At 50.6% G+C, this 15,637-nt stretch overlaps 1 protein-coding gene and 1 long non-coding RNA gene across 2 annotated transcripts in view; one reads left to right on the plus strand and one right to left on the minus strand.

Annotated features, from left to right (window-relative positions):
* LOC137164827 (uncharacterized) overlaps positions 1 to 4,985 on the plus strand; it is a 19,175-nt gene extending 14,190 nt beyond the window's left edge. Inside the window, exons 3-4 of the long non-coding RNA XR_010923210.1 lie at positions 181 to 867; positions 3,844 to 4,985. This is a non-coding gene — a long non-coding RNA (uncharacterized lncRNA). The remainder of the gene's footprint in view (positions 1 to 180; positions 868 to 3,843) is intronic.
* Positions 1 to 15,637, minus strand: part of DOC2B (double C2 domain beta) — a 124,725-nt gene that overhangs the window by 8,598 nt on the left and 100,490 nt on the right. The window lies entirely within an intron of this gene.

A 15,637-nucleotide genomic window follows, 5' to 3' on the forward strand; every position in this document is an offset into this window, starting at 1 on the left:
CCATACAGAGCCCCAGGGCCTGAATAGCAATGACAGGTGGGCAGCTTGAAACTTCACACACAACCTGTTTCTATGCCTCACATTTTACAATCTAGTCACAGACACAGCCTTCTCCCTTTGCAGGAATAGCAGGCTTGAACATGTCACAACCTAGCACTAAGACTCTCCTTGCTTCCTCAGCTCACCTTGGCATGGTCTGAATCATCAGCCTCACCCACTGAACCCCGAGTCTGGCAATTGGTGGGCAGGACAAGAGTTGCAGAGAACAGCCAGGAGTCTCTGAGCTGCCAGGGGGCAGAGGGTGTTAAGCCAGCCCACAGAGGTTGTTTTAAGGCTGGTTTTGGTGCAGTGGACACAAGGGAAGTGCTGGTAAGCTCATTGTGAAGATGGGAATCTAAACTGAGAAATGAAATGACTTGCCCTCAGGGAGTCTGTGGCAGAGCCAGGAATTGAACCCAGCTCTCCTGAGTCCCAGCACCTTACCCACCAGATCATCCTGCTTCTCTTGGTTTTATCCCATTACAGTGAGTTCTGCCCTGCTGTGTTCTCTGGTGTGTGCACCGTGCCACACCTACAGTGTGTTCTCACAGCACCATGAGCATTGGAGCTTTTGCATGAAGAGTCAAAAACGTGAGTGGCTCTGTCTGGATTCCACCCAGCTGGGAGCTAGCACTGGGACATTGGAGGCCTGGTTTCAAAGGGGCTGAACACCACCAGTTCCCAAAATTCCGAGAGGAAAAGCAAGCGCGTCCCTACCATCAGATTTGCATCGGATAGTAAAATACACAGGAGTACAGAAGCCCCTTTTAATGCAGCAGCACCGTTTCCAGGGACATTGGGAAGGAGTCGCAGCTACCAGTGGCACAGGTGAGCCACAGCAGATAACAAAAGAAGAGTGGTGTATATCCTAGCTAATGAGCAGAGTATGAACCTTCCTGTGCCAACCCACACAGACTCAGGGATGCTACAGGGATGCAGCCGCCAGGGATAGGAAACAGCATAAAGCTACCTTTAGCACTGGGAGTGTGGGCATTTTTGTCAGACCCCTTCAGCCCATACAATCCTGTCAGCAGAAGCCTTGTTTTGGGTGTCACATCACTACAGCTCTTTGGGTCTTGCAATAATTGACGTATGTTTGGGGGAAGGCGAGCCCTCCCTCTGGCACGAGCGCTAAGCAGCATCCATGACACTCCCAGCAGCTGACAGTGGCAGTTCAGTGACCGTAGTGGAATCTACACTTAAGCCAAGTTATCAGTGGTCCCCAGTCCCTGCACCCCGACAGCCTGTGCACAGCTGATAAGAGACAACATACAATCTGAGCCGCCCCAGCAGGGCAACAAATCAGTTAGGCACTAATCATGTTGTACTTGAAAGGGGAGGTAAAGTCACATTCAGAAAGAGCCAGATTTCAAACTCAAATAACACCCAAATTGGACTGCAGAGGCTGCCACTTTCTCCATGATTTACTAGGACAGCTCCCAAAGGTAAAGGGCTCTCGTCTCGTCTCGCCTCCCCTCCCCCTCTGCCCCCATCCCATAAACATGGGCTGTATTTATAGCCTGATGCCTACTCCAGAAGGGAAAGTAGCAGCACACAAACATCGCATGGCACTCAGACATTTGCCTGTTGGGTCGCTCCATGCCATGCACGGTGCAGGGAACGTGCACTGGTTTAGCAGGAAGTTGGCTGAAGTGAAGGGGGCTCTCTGGATCCTAGGCGCGCTGGAGCTGAGTCTTCATACAGTAGTTTTGTTTTGGGGAGCTCCTTGAAATCTCATTTCCTCAGGCCTGGTCTATACAAGGCAGGGGTTGTGATACAGATACACTGGTCCAGCTGTACTGGCCAACTCTCCTAGCGGAGGTGCAGCTTATACCAGCTAAAGCGTTAGTTTGCTAGTATAGCTTTATACCAGTTCCCTGGCTGAAATAAACGACACAGGCCTTTTGGCTCATATAAGAGTTTGCACTGGGGGTTTTGCTGGCATAGCTTTGGCTGTTAGGGAAGTGATTTTTTTTCACACTCCCAACTGACCTAGCCATGCTGGCAACACTTTTATCTATAGACTAGGCCTAAGACTGGCCTCTTCAAGCGCCAGAGCTGGGGGGAGGGGGGTTTCCAAACGAGTACATATTAGTTAGAAGTAAGGGCTTGTCTGCACAGAATTATAGAAACCTAGGACTAGAAGTGACCTTAGTAGGTCATCTAGTCCAGTGCCCTGCATTCAACGCAGGACTACAGACTAACTAGACAATTCCTGACAGATGGTTATCTAATGACCTGCTCTTAAAAATCCCCAGTGATGGAGATTTCACAACCTCCCTAGGCGATTTATTCCAGTGCTTAACCACCCTGAGAAGAAGTTTTTCCTAATGTCCAACTTAGACCTCCCATTCCGCAATTTAAGCCCATTGCTTCTTGTCCTATCCTCACAGGTTAACAAGACCAATTTTTCATCCTCCTCGTTGTAACAACCTTGTATGTATTTGAAAATTTATCACATCTCCCCCAGTCTTCATTTCTCCAGACTAAACAAACCCAATTTTTTCAACCTTTCCTCATAGGTCATGTTTTCTAGACCTTTAATCATTTTTGTTGCTCTTCTCTGGACTTTCTCCAGTATATCAACATCTTTCCTGAAATGTGGTGCCCAGAAGTGGCACAATGAGATGAGGCCTTATCAGCCTGGTGTAGAGTGGAAGAATTACTTCTCAGTGTCTTACAACATTCCTGCTAATACAACTAAGTGAAAAGTCAGCACTAGGACCATTTCAGGTAGCCTAGATCAAAGCACATTGTCAGAGGAACAAAACCCTGCAGGCTAGAGTGTTTATCAATTAAAGACTGGAAGGTAAACTTCATGGAAATAAATGCACTCTGTCCTGGTGGAATCTACCCTGAGGAATGAGGACGCTAGCTAAATCATATGTTGCTGCGTTATGAAATTGGCATCTCTGCATATGCACTCTCCTTTAATTACTTGCAGTCGTCACATCTAGCAAGGGCCCGGCCAGGACAGACACCAGGAGCGTGGCATGGCTTTTACAAAGGAAAACAAGGCAGTCTGCCCGCGGGGAGCCGTGAGCTCCCTTTGGTGAAGAAATGCTACATTTAGCTGGGTGAGATCACACTCAGGAGGGTGCGAGATGCAGCCTTGATGATGCACTAAACATGTAAAAGCCCTTTGCAGAGGTTGGGGGAGAGATGCACAGGACACAACACACACACACACACACCTCCTCCTCCCTCCCTCCCCCCCCCACGAAAGTGCTGCCATATGCTGAGTCAATAAGTCTTAATTCTCTTAGTTATAACATAAAGCAGACTTGGTTTGTGTCACAAAGGATTCCAACTCTAATTTCATTCTTTTTCTTAGCTTAATAATTTTTCTTTAACCAGCTGGATTTTTATAAACAAATTTTGTTTGTAAATTGTATAATACAAACAATTTATTCATATTATATATATAATTAAATATTTCAAGTAGAGTTAAGGTTAGATGGCAAACAGTTATTATTATGAGCAGTTTATGCAGTTTGTTGTGCTTGTTTTTTCTGTATATATATTAAAAATGAATAATAGAAAAAAAAAGTGAAGAAATGAAGGAAATTAAGACACCACATACATTCTGAGAGGGGATTCGGCCCTGTCACTTGTGTCATAGGGCAACATCTCTGTTATGCTGTTGTGAGTGAGCCAGCTGCGCCCCTCCACTCCAGAGGTGGCTGCATTTCAATGTCAGGATGCTTCCTGCAAAGAACTTTGAGATCCTTATGTGTAAAGCTAATATTTACTCTGATGGTGGTGACTACATCAAATACTGTCTCTGTTCTTTTCAATTGCTAGGACAAGACCACTTTGTGGAACACAGCATATGTCCTTTGTGGGATAAAACCATCTTTCAAGATTGAATCTGACTGCCTCATTCATTGCTCAGCGTCAATACACGTATTAACTACTATGAGCTCAACAACCATTTCACTGCCATAAAGCTCTCGTGTGTAGCTATCTGGGGGTTTATAAAAGCATCTCTCAGACACACAGTGAATTAAAATTGAGGCTGGCAGGACACAGACACAGCAGAGAGACCAGCAACAGCTGAAACAGCAACAAGAAAAAAATCATAACTGGCGCGGGGCTGGTACAAAACACATCTGAAATACAGGGCCTTTTACAGAATAGACTGTTTTACAAAACATAACACCCACACACTCAACTTTCCAGGTAATAAATGAGATGGAGGTTTCCAGGCTGCTTTTAAGAGCGAGTGCAAGGGAAAGAATATGTTTTCCTTAGTTAGTCTTAGCTTTGTAATTGCCGTTTGAATTATGTTGTTTACTCCTAACCACGAGCACATGCTACATGAACAGGATACTTGGAGCAACTGCTAGTTTCATCCCCACATTAGCATGAGGTTAGATGAGCTCACAGCCCATCTACAGAGGAAAAGCTGAGCTCGTTCCATTAATACAAAGACATCCATACAACAAAACAGCTTCAGATCATCATTTTAAAGGGATTGTCTGACTTCTTAAAAGGACGCCCCAGCGTGAACTGAGCAACACTCTTCTGCAGCCAGGTGCACTCCAGCTGATTCAACAAAGCATTTAAGCAAGTGCTTAACTTCAAGCCCCTCCCAAATGTAAGAGCAGCCTTCATCCTCTTGGACCACCCACACAAAATGCCTGCACACTCCGGGGACTCACAAGTGGCGGTTGCATAGGGCTCCACGCTGCCCCTGCACTGGCAGATTTCTCGCCCGGTCCATTCGCTATGTTCAGATACAAAACCCCCTGCCTCAAGGCAGCAGCCAAGCTCTACTATGAGCGATTGGATTTACATGGGGGCAGATTCCCCCATGTAACGCTTCAGGGCTCTCATACCTCCTGAAGCATATGGTGTCGGCCACGGCCTGTGACATGCCACTGGACTAGGTGGGCCTTGGCGCTGATCCTGCCTGGCAATTCCTTTGTTCCTAGACACGTCCACAGCAGCCTGTCAGAGCCAGGGCGAGACTGCGCCCTGCAAGGAGTGCCTCTGCTCAGTTAAGAGGTGCCATTTTTTTACATGTGCACGTCTCTGGCTACACCCAGCACTTTACTCTCCTAAGAAGTTTGGTCCTGAAGACTCAGCTCTTGAAACTAAAAACTATCTGCGTGAAATACTGCCACAGCTCTCCTCCCTGACAAAAACCCAGACAGCATTGCTAACCCCCATCCCATCACGCCCTCTGGCAATCGCAGGCGTCACTGATTTTTATGCTCTCAGGGAAAAAAACTGCACTGCATCTGAAAAGTCTGCTGCGACACGCCTGCTGGCTCTCAGAGCCCGCGCATTAGCAGCGTGGAAGTGCATTTGTTTGGCCAGATCCCTGCCGTCCTGGGTGGCTGTGTCGCTGGCAGCACCTTGTAGACACACACACACACACACACACACACACACACACACACACACACACACACACACACACACACACACACACACACACACACACACACACACACACCCACACACACACACACACCCCCCCCCCCCCCCCCGAAAGCAGTCACAGCCCTTATTCATCAGGGTATCCACACCTTGTGCCCACACACTTCCATTGTGTGAAAATCACTCAGAAGCAAAAACTGACCAGGCCTCGAATTACTCTTTGTAGAAGGTTTGACAGGTCTGCGCCGATGGGCTCTGCGTGCTAACCCCCTCCTAGATCTCCCAACGTTCCCAGAAAACTACTCCACTGGTGGGCACAGCTACTTACAGGAGTGCATGGACGCACGTTCATGCCACACACACTGTCTCCAGTGGCCTGATAGAAGCTTTTTCATCTTAGTTCAGCTGTAGCTGCTGCCCAATCTTTGGGGGCCTGATTTCATCACTGCACAGGGACCCTCTTCTTACGTCTCAGCAGGCGAGGAACTGGTGTTTTTAGGACGAGGCGTGTCACCAGGAATGCTGCTGCTGCTGCTGCTGCTGCTGTGCTTGAAGGATGAAAGCTCTCACCTTATAAACTAAACTGAGTATCCTACCGAAGGCAGCTAATGCAGTGTGTTCACTAGCTGGTCCCTCCACTTGACACGCCTGGAGGAACGGCGCTGAGTTTAGAGGAGACTGCATTTGCTGTCTGCGCTTTGCGGCTGGTGAGATTTTTCCTCCGCACCGTCCAATAAATTGACCTCATGCTAAGGGGCTAAAATGAAAAAGAATGTTTCATTCTTGCTAGTTCACGGCATGGTCGCTTTTATTCAGTGTCAAAATCCCCAGTCTGATGCTGGCGGGATTAGTGCCAGAAGCCAGACAGTAACATCTCTGGAGTGGCAAAAGCTTCCCATTCAGATGGCATCTGTCAGCAAGAAAAACACTCGTGTGCGCCTGCAAAGGGCATGCGGTGTGTGACAGTGCGGCAAAATCTCCAGCAAAGCGCTGGCACATGAAGCCCTGCTTACTCTGCTGCAATATGTTACTGAGCTTGGCTGTAAGAGAGGACTGGGAGAAAACAGCTGATCAGATCCAGAGGGGAGCCTGTCGAGTTCATTGCTGCTGAATCCAGACTGAGCCCATAGACTTGATGGTTAATGGCGCAGTAAAGGACTGGTGTAGGAGAGGTTTGAAAAGCGTGTGCAGTAGAGCTGGGCTCCTTTGTCCACAAGATCTGCATCAGGGATGGGCAACCCCCAGAGCCAGCCTGGCCCAAATGTTTGACCTGGAGGCCACTTCACTATCTGCCAGTAGCCAGCAGGGCTGACTGGTCCAGCAGCAGCTGCCTCCTGAGACAGCCAACTCTCAACATCAGGAGCATGTGGTCTAGGAAGAGCTTGGGGTGGGGGCAGTCCAGGCGAGGGTGGAGGAGGGATTAGAGCTACGATTACAGTGGTGGGGGCACTAGAGCAGAAGAGAGGGAAGTGAAGAGGATCAGGGAGAAGGGACGAGACAGAAAGCTAGGAACCATTCTGGAGCCTCTTCGTGGCTCTCTGTGCATCCTTGTGCCCCACTGAAGTGGCACAGGACACAACAGCATCTGAATACCCCCTGTCCCGTTAGCGCCGACCCATGGAGCACTTGAAGGATGGGGGCAGCCTCCCCTCACTCACGAGGTAGGTTTGAAAGCTTTACTGAGATCTTCCTGTGGCAACTGAAGGGCGATGCTCATGGGTCTCTGCCTGTGGGGAACCACAGACCAAGAGAAAGACCAGCCACAAAATGCACCATCTAGCCGTGGTCCCTGTCTCTGAGACGAGGTTTGACAGCAGATATCTAGTGGATCTACAGTACACGCCTTTTATCCCAGCACCTGGGTACCTGAGGGTCCTGGAAAGGCTGAATTGCCATTTCACTGACAAAAATATGGGGACTGAAAGGCACACTGCCGATACTTTATCCTGTATCACCGTGTAAAGCACTAACTTTATTGACACGGTCCTGCCAACCATCCTGTTGTTGCTGAAATGGGATAGGTCTCGTCTACACTTGCAGCTGCGCTGCTGTAGCACTTAGCAAAGACAGTACCTCCGCTGACGGGCGAGCTAGGTACTCCGTCTCCCCAGGAGACGATAGCTACATCGACAGGAGAAACCCTCAATCAACAGTGCTGTCTGCACCGGGCGTTCGGCAGCTAGAACTGCATTGCTCGGGTGTGGACTGGTAGTGTAGACCAAGCCTCAGGAAGTGCAGGTTATTGCTCAGATCTACTGTCCAGATACAAAGCCGCTGATTAGCACTAACAGACACTAAGAGGCTAATTGCGAAGTTACTAGCAGGTGCAGGCCTGCTGATGGGAGGCAATTGCCCAGGGGTCGTGATTTAAAAGGGCCTGGGCGGATGGGAGGATAGATACGTATCCTCTTCTCCTCCACAGCCCCCCTTCCTGAGACCCTCTCCCCTGAGCTGAGCTGATTTATTATGCGCCATGCAGGGTCCCAGGCAGTTGAGGAGGTGGCATCTGCTGGAAGATACTCAGCTTCCCAGGGTCATCAATGACATCTCCCTGAGGAGCCCAAGGGATCTGAGTAGCAGCTCCCGCCTCCTCAGCCTCCTGGGAACCTGTATGGCACATAATAAAGTAAAAACGTCTGGCAGAAGCCTACTCGGCCCTCAGCCATCCCCATGTAGGGGGGCCTGTGACTGTTCTGTCCTGTGCCCAGAACTGCTGTTGCTGGGCCTGAGCAGGTGACTACGTAACACAGGGCTCCATGGGAGGGAACACTATGGCTTTGGATGATGGGGTTTTTGGATACAGGGAACTGGGTAAGTGGAACTATATTGGGGCAGGGACTGCCTTGTCCTTCTGTGTACAATGGGGCCCTCATCCTGACTGGCCACAGGGCTTGGAGCCAGTGCTGTCTGGGGGCAATGCAAGTCAGAACTGACAATATAGCACCTACTTCTGCATGCAACAGTGAGCCCTGAGGTGGGGTGGAGAGCAAAAGTCTACATCTTGAACACACCGTGTAACCCTCCCCGGTACTGGGGGACAGCGGTAGTATTGCTTCTTAGTGACCGCATGTCAGTGCTAATTACTGCCAGCCACCACGTAGATTTGACTAGATAATTCTCACACACATGATCCATGGGGGAAACTAACCCAGAAGAAAATGTTGGTGGGCTATTTACTTGTCTACATCTGTCAGTCTTGTGTTGCTAGAATTATCTTCTCGTGTTTTTTTGTACAGTCTGGCACGATAGCCCCCCACCTTCGCGAGAGCTGACATGCACTACCGGAATACATGATAACTAACAACAGAGACAGTCCTGAGCTGACTTAGCCCAGGCAATAGCACGGGATCAGGGCAAGCAGTATTGCATTAAGCAGGCAGCACACATGGTACAGCCTGCTCAATCCTGTTTATTAGCAATATTGAAAGCTTTGCTTATCTAAAGACAGCCACCCCACCTTGCTAAAGTCCAGCACTAATCACATTCAAGAAGACAGTCATTTGGAATAGAGGGAACAGCACATAATGGCTTCATCTGGACTGTCAGACCTGCACACAGCTGGCCTGAAAAATAAAGCCATTTAATGGGCTAATGGGATCGTGCCGCCGGAAGAGTTCCGGATAGTTAGTGGGCATCCCGTCCTCCTCTGCCTGCCTTGAAGAGGAACGGCTCCATTCGGGAGACATAATGAATTGCTGTGTCTGTAGCTAAGCGACAGCTGGACTCATAGCTGCCTGGATTCGACAGGCCTGCCCTACACTGGGAATTTGCCCCCGTTACAGGATTTCTAAACCACAATTTGTACCATGGGAACTGACCCTTGATTCCGCTCACCAGTACAAACAACAGCTTTGTCTGTCTGCACAAGGGGTTTGTGATGGCGCAGCTACACTGCGACTGAAAGCTCTCTGGGGGCAGAAACCGACTCTTTGGCCTGTTTGTTCAGCACTGAGCATGACGGGGTCCTGGCCCATAACTAAGGCTCCCAGCTGCTACTGCAACACAAACAATAAATAATAATAAGCTGATGTAACCCTGGCAAACTCCAGCGTAGGCAAGATCATACACTGGGGCTGCAAACTCACCCACTGTGGGCACATCTGAGCAGCGCCTCTGCATTAGCCAGCAGGGAAGAAGGGGAAGCGCATGTGTTCAGAGGCTGGCATAAGTTCGGTGCCACGGCTCATCCTGCTCCGGGGGACTCGGAGCACAACTCCCCATGGAGTGTTCTCGGCACTTGTGCTCCTAAATCACGTAGGCACCTTAGAAACTCCCTCCTGTAACAAAACCCCCAAAGCCCCAGGGAATTTGATGAACTTTGTTTTCCCCTCTCCTCCTTTTAAATAAATTAGCATCCACGAAATGTGAAGTTTAAAAAGCACAAGAGCGAGAGGCTTCAATTACAAAAAGGCAGGTTTTCATGTACATTGGTTTGATGCGCTGTGAAATAATCACCGGGGAATAACAGGCTTGTAAAGAAATGCAATCTGCTCCTGTGATGTTCTCATTTGAATATCCTAATGAGATCAGTTAATTTCAACTATGGCGGGGTGGAGTTTCCAAACACAGACTGGCCAGACTGACTCCAGTTTGCTTTCTGTATGGACCTAGCAGCCATGTATCTGAATTGGGGGCCCACGTGCTCCAGGTCGGTAGAAGAACTAGGGGTTAAAGGCACAGTCTGCAAAGTTAGCAGAGGCACATGCGTTGGTAATAGCGAGTCTTGTTTGCAAGACCACGAGTCACAGGCAGCAGCTCTGCTTTTTGCTATGGTAAAAGGAAAGAAGCCAGGCAATGGCTGAGTTAGTGGAATCACAAATGCAAAACCTAGAAGAAATACCGGCGGCTGAGCGCATATGTGACCAGTTAAGACAGCAGAGAAAGTGCATTTGTTTCTTCAGGTGGCTGATGTGCCACCGAGCAGGGAACCAACCAGAGGTAGTTCTGGCCAGGGCTCATGCTCTAGCGCCAATGGACGTCCCAGAGTGAACGGGACAGAGGCCAGCCTGGCCATAGAGGCCACGCTTGCAGCTTCCATTTAGGCACCACGAGTGGCCAGATTTGCAGAGGAGCTCAGCACGTGGGCTGCATGCTGGGCATGGAATTCTTTCCGAACGCTAGCCAGCAATGTCGCAATGGGAGCGACCGGGGGCGGGACTTCTGCCAATCTATCCAAGGCTGTTCTAATGCTCTTATCACTGTAGTGGCTCGAACCCAGCACAACACAAAGGCTCATCACAGTCAGTTGCGCTATAAAGGACTCTGCTCTTCGTCTCTTTGCTCTGAACATCTAATTTTGATATGTTAATCTTCTTGTAGCAAACAGTGCATGCTAGGTGTGTGGCACACACCCCTTTTCATCCAGCCACCTCCCCTGGGCTGGACTAGATGAGGAATGTCTATGTTCCTGCCCCCTAACTTCCAAGAACAACAATGCAAGGTCGAAGGCTGTTTACTGCAAAGCCAAGCCAGGACTAGAAGAAACGGTGGCGGGGACAGAGCCATTGAGAGTGTGTTCTCTTTATTCCTGGTGCTGAACCTGAACTGGTTAAACAAAAAACAGCTCTGCCAACATTTCTTTCTTTGTCACCTTCTCCAAACCTCCCCATCTTTTGCATTTAAACAAAAAAACCCATCCAGAACATACTACCATTTCTTGCTCTGCAGTTTTGTTCTGTTGTGAATGTAGTGACTGACAGACCTGGTGACCAGAGTCTTTCACTGAGTCACAGGACACAGGCCTACACTTAAAATCTAGATTGACATAGCTCCGGCATGTAAAAAAAGTCACACCCCTGAGTGCCAGCGCTATGACAACCTGACCCCGGTGTAGGTGTGGCTAGGTTGATGGAAGGGTGCTCCTGCCACTGACCTGGCTACGGCCACTCAGGGAGGTGGAGTTATTACAGTGATGGAACGGGAGTGGGCCGGTATAGCTGGCGCAGTGGCTATGTGCTAGTCCCCTTAGCGGAGCCAGTGGAAGCCACTCACTCCCCGGCCCTGCCAACATTCCCCAAGCACACCTAGAGGGAGCCCTCCAGGCATGACAAAGGCAGAGCTCAGTCTCCCTTGCTCATTCAGCTCTTGGCTTCAGAAGAGACTGTGCAGCAGGCTGATTCGTGACGATGGTTCTGTCACACTGGCACTGGGAAGCGGAGCAGGATTCGTCACACTGATTTCACACACAACAACAGGCTCTGAGGCTTTTTGTACAGTAAAGCCAATGTGGAACATTGTCCTAAATTGGTCACGTTGAGCTATCTCCACCGCACCGTCTCCACTGCTGGTGGTGGGAGAAGGAGATCAGACTGGGCTGCCCGTCAACAACCATCATGGGCCGACACCAGCATAAATGCACTCCACCTACCACTCGGCAGCTCCACTTGGCTGATTCTGTCATTAAATTCTCCAAGGGAAAAAAAAAATCTCAGGAGGAACAACAACATCCAGACCCTTGGATGGGAACAAAACTTACTAGATGAGGCTGCAAATTAAATAGCTCAATGAATTTAACCTCAGTGTCTGATCATAAAAACTTTTTCACCTGTCCTGATTTCTGCATTTGCTGAGGATTTGTAGCAGACAGAGATCCATTTCTCACATAACTCCCTGGAGGCTGGTTATACCAGTACTGCAGGGTGGGATAGACCGACCAGTGGTCTGATCCAATCTGGCAATTCCCGTGTGAGCATCGGACTTCTGACCGGTGTGTGGTAGTGCCTGTCCAGGTGAACGGCTATTCACTTTATCTAGATGAAACTTATAAACTCTCCTGCCTCACAGTCCAAGGCCTCCCATGTGAGCTGACAAACTCTCCTCCCCCTCTGCTCCCAATGCTCTGATGATGCCCTCCTAGGATAAATCACTCACTTGGTACCTGCTTTTCCAACTGTTTTCCCATCCCTCTTGGACACAACTGCCTTTGTCCAAGCAGCACTAGATCTACGCATGGCGTTACCCTTTCTGTTGTCTTCAGCTAGACACAAGCGCCCCTGGCATTGGCCACTGTCGGAAGACAGGACACTGGGCTAGAGGGACCATGGGTCTGACCCAGTCTGGCCGGTCTTAAGAACCTGCAGAACCAGGCACAGAATGAACATGGCCACGGCTGACCAATCCCACAGAAAGGTTGTCAAGGAGACCTCTGGTGTTATTGTTCACCTCAAGCCCCTGCAAAATGTTATCAGCAAACGTGGAACTACAGCTTCTCGCTGCCTGATATGCTTTAACTGCTTCCTTGTCTTTGCAGAAGTACCCATGCCCTGGTGACCAGGGGCGCCCTGTGCTGTCTCAGGTGAAGAAGCCAAGAAAGCGCCTGGTTTTGTTAGACTGTGGCTATGGAGTGTCCCCCGCCAGTATCATGGTGATGGAGAGCGGATTTCTCAAACAAATGTAGAATCTGGCAGACGTTATGTTCTTTCACCTCTTCCACCCTGGGATCTCCAGGTACTGATCATAAACCCACAGGCTGAACTTTCCAAAGCCAGCTGCAGGGTTTCGACCTCCAGATCCTGTTATTTTCCAATGGGAATTGGATGCACAAATCCCACAGCCGGATTTGAAAAATTTCAGCCTTAGCCTGTAAGGCCAAAAGGGGGCATCTAGAACCACCTGCATCACACAGGCCAGAGAGCCTCTCCCAGTGACTCCAGACTCACCTGCAATAATTAACCCAGGCAGCGACAGGCGAGACAGAAAAGCACCATCCCTGAGTCTCCCCTCCCTTAAAAGTGGAAGTGTTCGTAGTTGCTGGAAAGCAATCCTGCTACCCTCCCCAGAGTGAATGAATTCCTTTAGCGCGACTGGACTGACAGGGCATTGTTAGTATGCAACCCCATGGAGAGAGATTGCCAGGCAAGTGTTTGCGGTACAAATGGTGAGGTGACCAAGAGATATTCCCATGTAGTTAGAAGCGATTAGGCTGCTCATAGCTTGCATCACTGCCCGTACAGAGCCATTACAGAGATTGGCTTTGCTACTGCCATAATTGTCTCTCGCTATGACTCCATATGTGCTCCAATATGGAGCACCTGACCCCGCACATTGGAGCGGGCGGGAGCTACGGCGCGTTAGGGCCCCATTATTAACATGATGGTAGAACTGGAGGGCATGGCTAGAGATCGGGGAGCACTGTACACACACACGCTAAAGACAGCCCCACACAGCTTACTGAACACTCACACACAGAAGTACCCCTGATCAGTGCTCATGATTTGTGCCCCTCTACCCTGCAGCACAAACTGGCCTCTGGCAGGGCTCTGGGGCTGGGGAAACCCTCCTCTTGCGCTGCCCTTTAAATGCACTGAGGCTCTGCTGTTCTGAAAGCTTTCCAGGGGAAGAGTTATTTCCTCGCCTTGAAATATTGCCTTCGGGAGGGCTTTAAACATGGGCTGGCCGTTGGTTAGCTGGTGGGAGCCACACAACTCAGGCAGACAGCGACCAGGGCTGGAGGCTTGGTGCCATCAGAGTTTGGTGGTGTTGGCGGAGGGGTGGGCACGTCACAGAACCCACCAACCACTCGGTCCCTGGCTGGTGTGCTCTGCTCCCAGCCCAAACCTGTCTTGTCTCGCTCGGTGCGGGAGAGGCTTGTACCACACGTGCTTTGCTTTGCAGGTGCCAGCCTCCTTTTCCCACCAGAAAGGAAAGCCTTGCTCCAGCTGACGGCAGAGGCAAGGTGCCCATCAACTCCAACAGGGCAGCCTCAGACCCCCTCGTGCGCCAAAAGGCGACTCGGCTCGAGGGATCAGCCCGACTCATCTGAGGGCAGAGCTCATGGGCAACACAGCCCTTGCAGCGCCCTACGGCTCAGCCGGCCGCGCCTCCGGCCGCCAGCGTCACTCATGCCCCGGTGTGCGTGGCCTGGCGCAAGCCAGTCAACGCGCCGGGAAGTGTCAGCGAACGGCAGCTCAGCCTGCAGACCAAACGGGGGCCGATCTCTGGGAGACAGGAGAACAAAGGGAAGTAACAGTGGGGGGACTCACTGCGCCCAGCCTGTCTCCCCACAGTCGGTTAATCTAATAGCTGCGTCACTTTCAGCCTGGTTCTCCCGCTCTGGGCTGCTCCCTCGCGACAAAGACCAGGAGGACTCAGTCAGCCACCTGCCCCAAGCTCCGACCTGGCTGTAGGGAGCTTCTCCCCTTCCCAGACGTCCATCCTCGCCCGATGTAGCTCGTGCAATCCCCCTTTGAAATGGGCTGGATGTGAAAGTGCCCGGTCAGCCCCTCGTGTAAACCCTCAAGTCAGTGCCGCTTTATAGCAGCTGAGAATCCAGCTCACAGTTTCTCTCCTTCTCCCCTCCGGCGTGTCCTAGCGGGAGCTGTGACAGCGCCACCTTTACCACCTAGGGCTTACTGCCACACAGTGCTGTGAGAGCGGCATTTGGCATTTCGCTCCCTCGCAGCACGGTGGATTATCACAGGTGCTCGTAGCAGATTAGCTCCAGGTTGCGCTTGTACTGGTCTAGCCGGTGACCTCAATTTCTGAACTGTCTTTAAAAACAGGCCACCAAGCGGGGGAGGGAGGGAAGGAGGGGAGTAGGTGCTACCAGGTGTGTTAGCTAATTGCCATGGCCAACCTGAGCCGCTGCCCACCCGTGGCAGCCCCTTTGCCCTGTCACTAACCAAAGCGCGTTATTCTGGCTGCATTGCCAGGCAGGGAATTGTTCTGCTGCAAAATATTCTATGATTCTATGAAACTGCAGGGAGTGCCAAGGCTGTAGCTGGCGTCTCAAAGAAAATCCCTCTCCTTGCGAGGGGCTGCACCGCTGGGCATGGCAGAATTCTTATGGGGGCAAATCAGGGAGGTGTTCAATTATTGCTTCTACTCCAGCCATGCCTAGAGACCCCAGACACGGGTCAGGGCCCCATTGTTAAACAAACTTATTCGAGCCTTCTGAAAGGTACTGAAGTCCCCTTAGCCCTCCTCTCCTCTCAGGGCTTAGTGCACTGGGGATGCAGGGTTACACCTGAATGCAAGATGTGCTGGATTTCTGCATCCCTGGTGGAGTCTTTAACCCCCCATTTTAAAAGGCGGCGTCACGTGTGCTGCCCCTGGCAATACACACTAGCTAGCCCAAGATTCCCTGGGGAAATTAACACTGCCTGTGACGGGACCCCAGATGGGCTGGTCTTACTTGGAAGCAGCAGCTGAGAGGTGAAAGGCTCCACATCTCATTCCCAGGCCCCATGTCCCCGGCCCCAAGCGAAGATTC

Source organism: Emydura macquarii, unplaced genomic scaffold (assembly GCF_026122565.2).
Source record: "Emydura macquarii macquarii isolate MOO-44397 ecotype Brisbane River unplaced genomic scaffold, CSIRO-AGI_Emac_v2 contig_2699, whole genome shotgun sequence".
Taxonomy (NCBI): domain Eukaryota; kingdom Metazoa; phylum Chordata; order Testudines; family Chelidae; genus Emydura; species Emydura macquarii.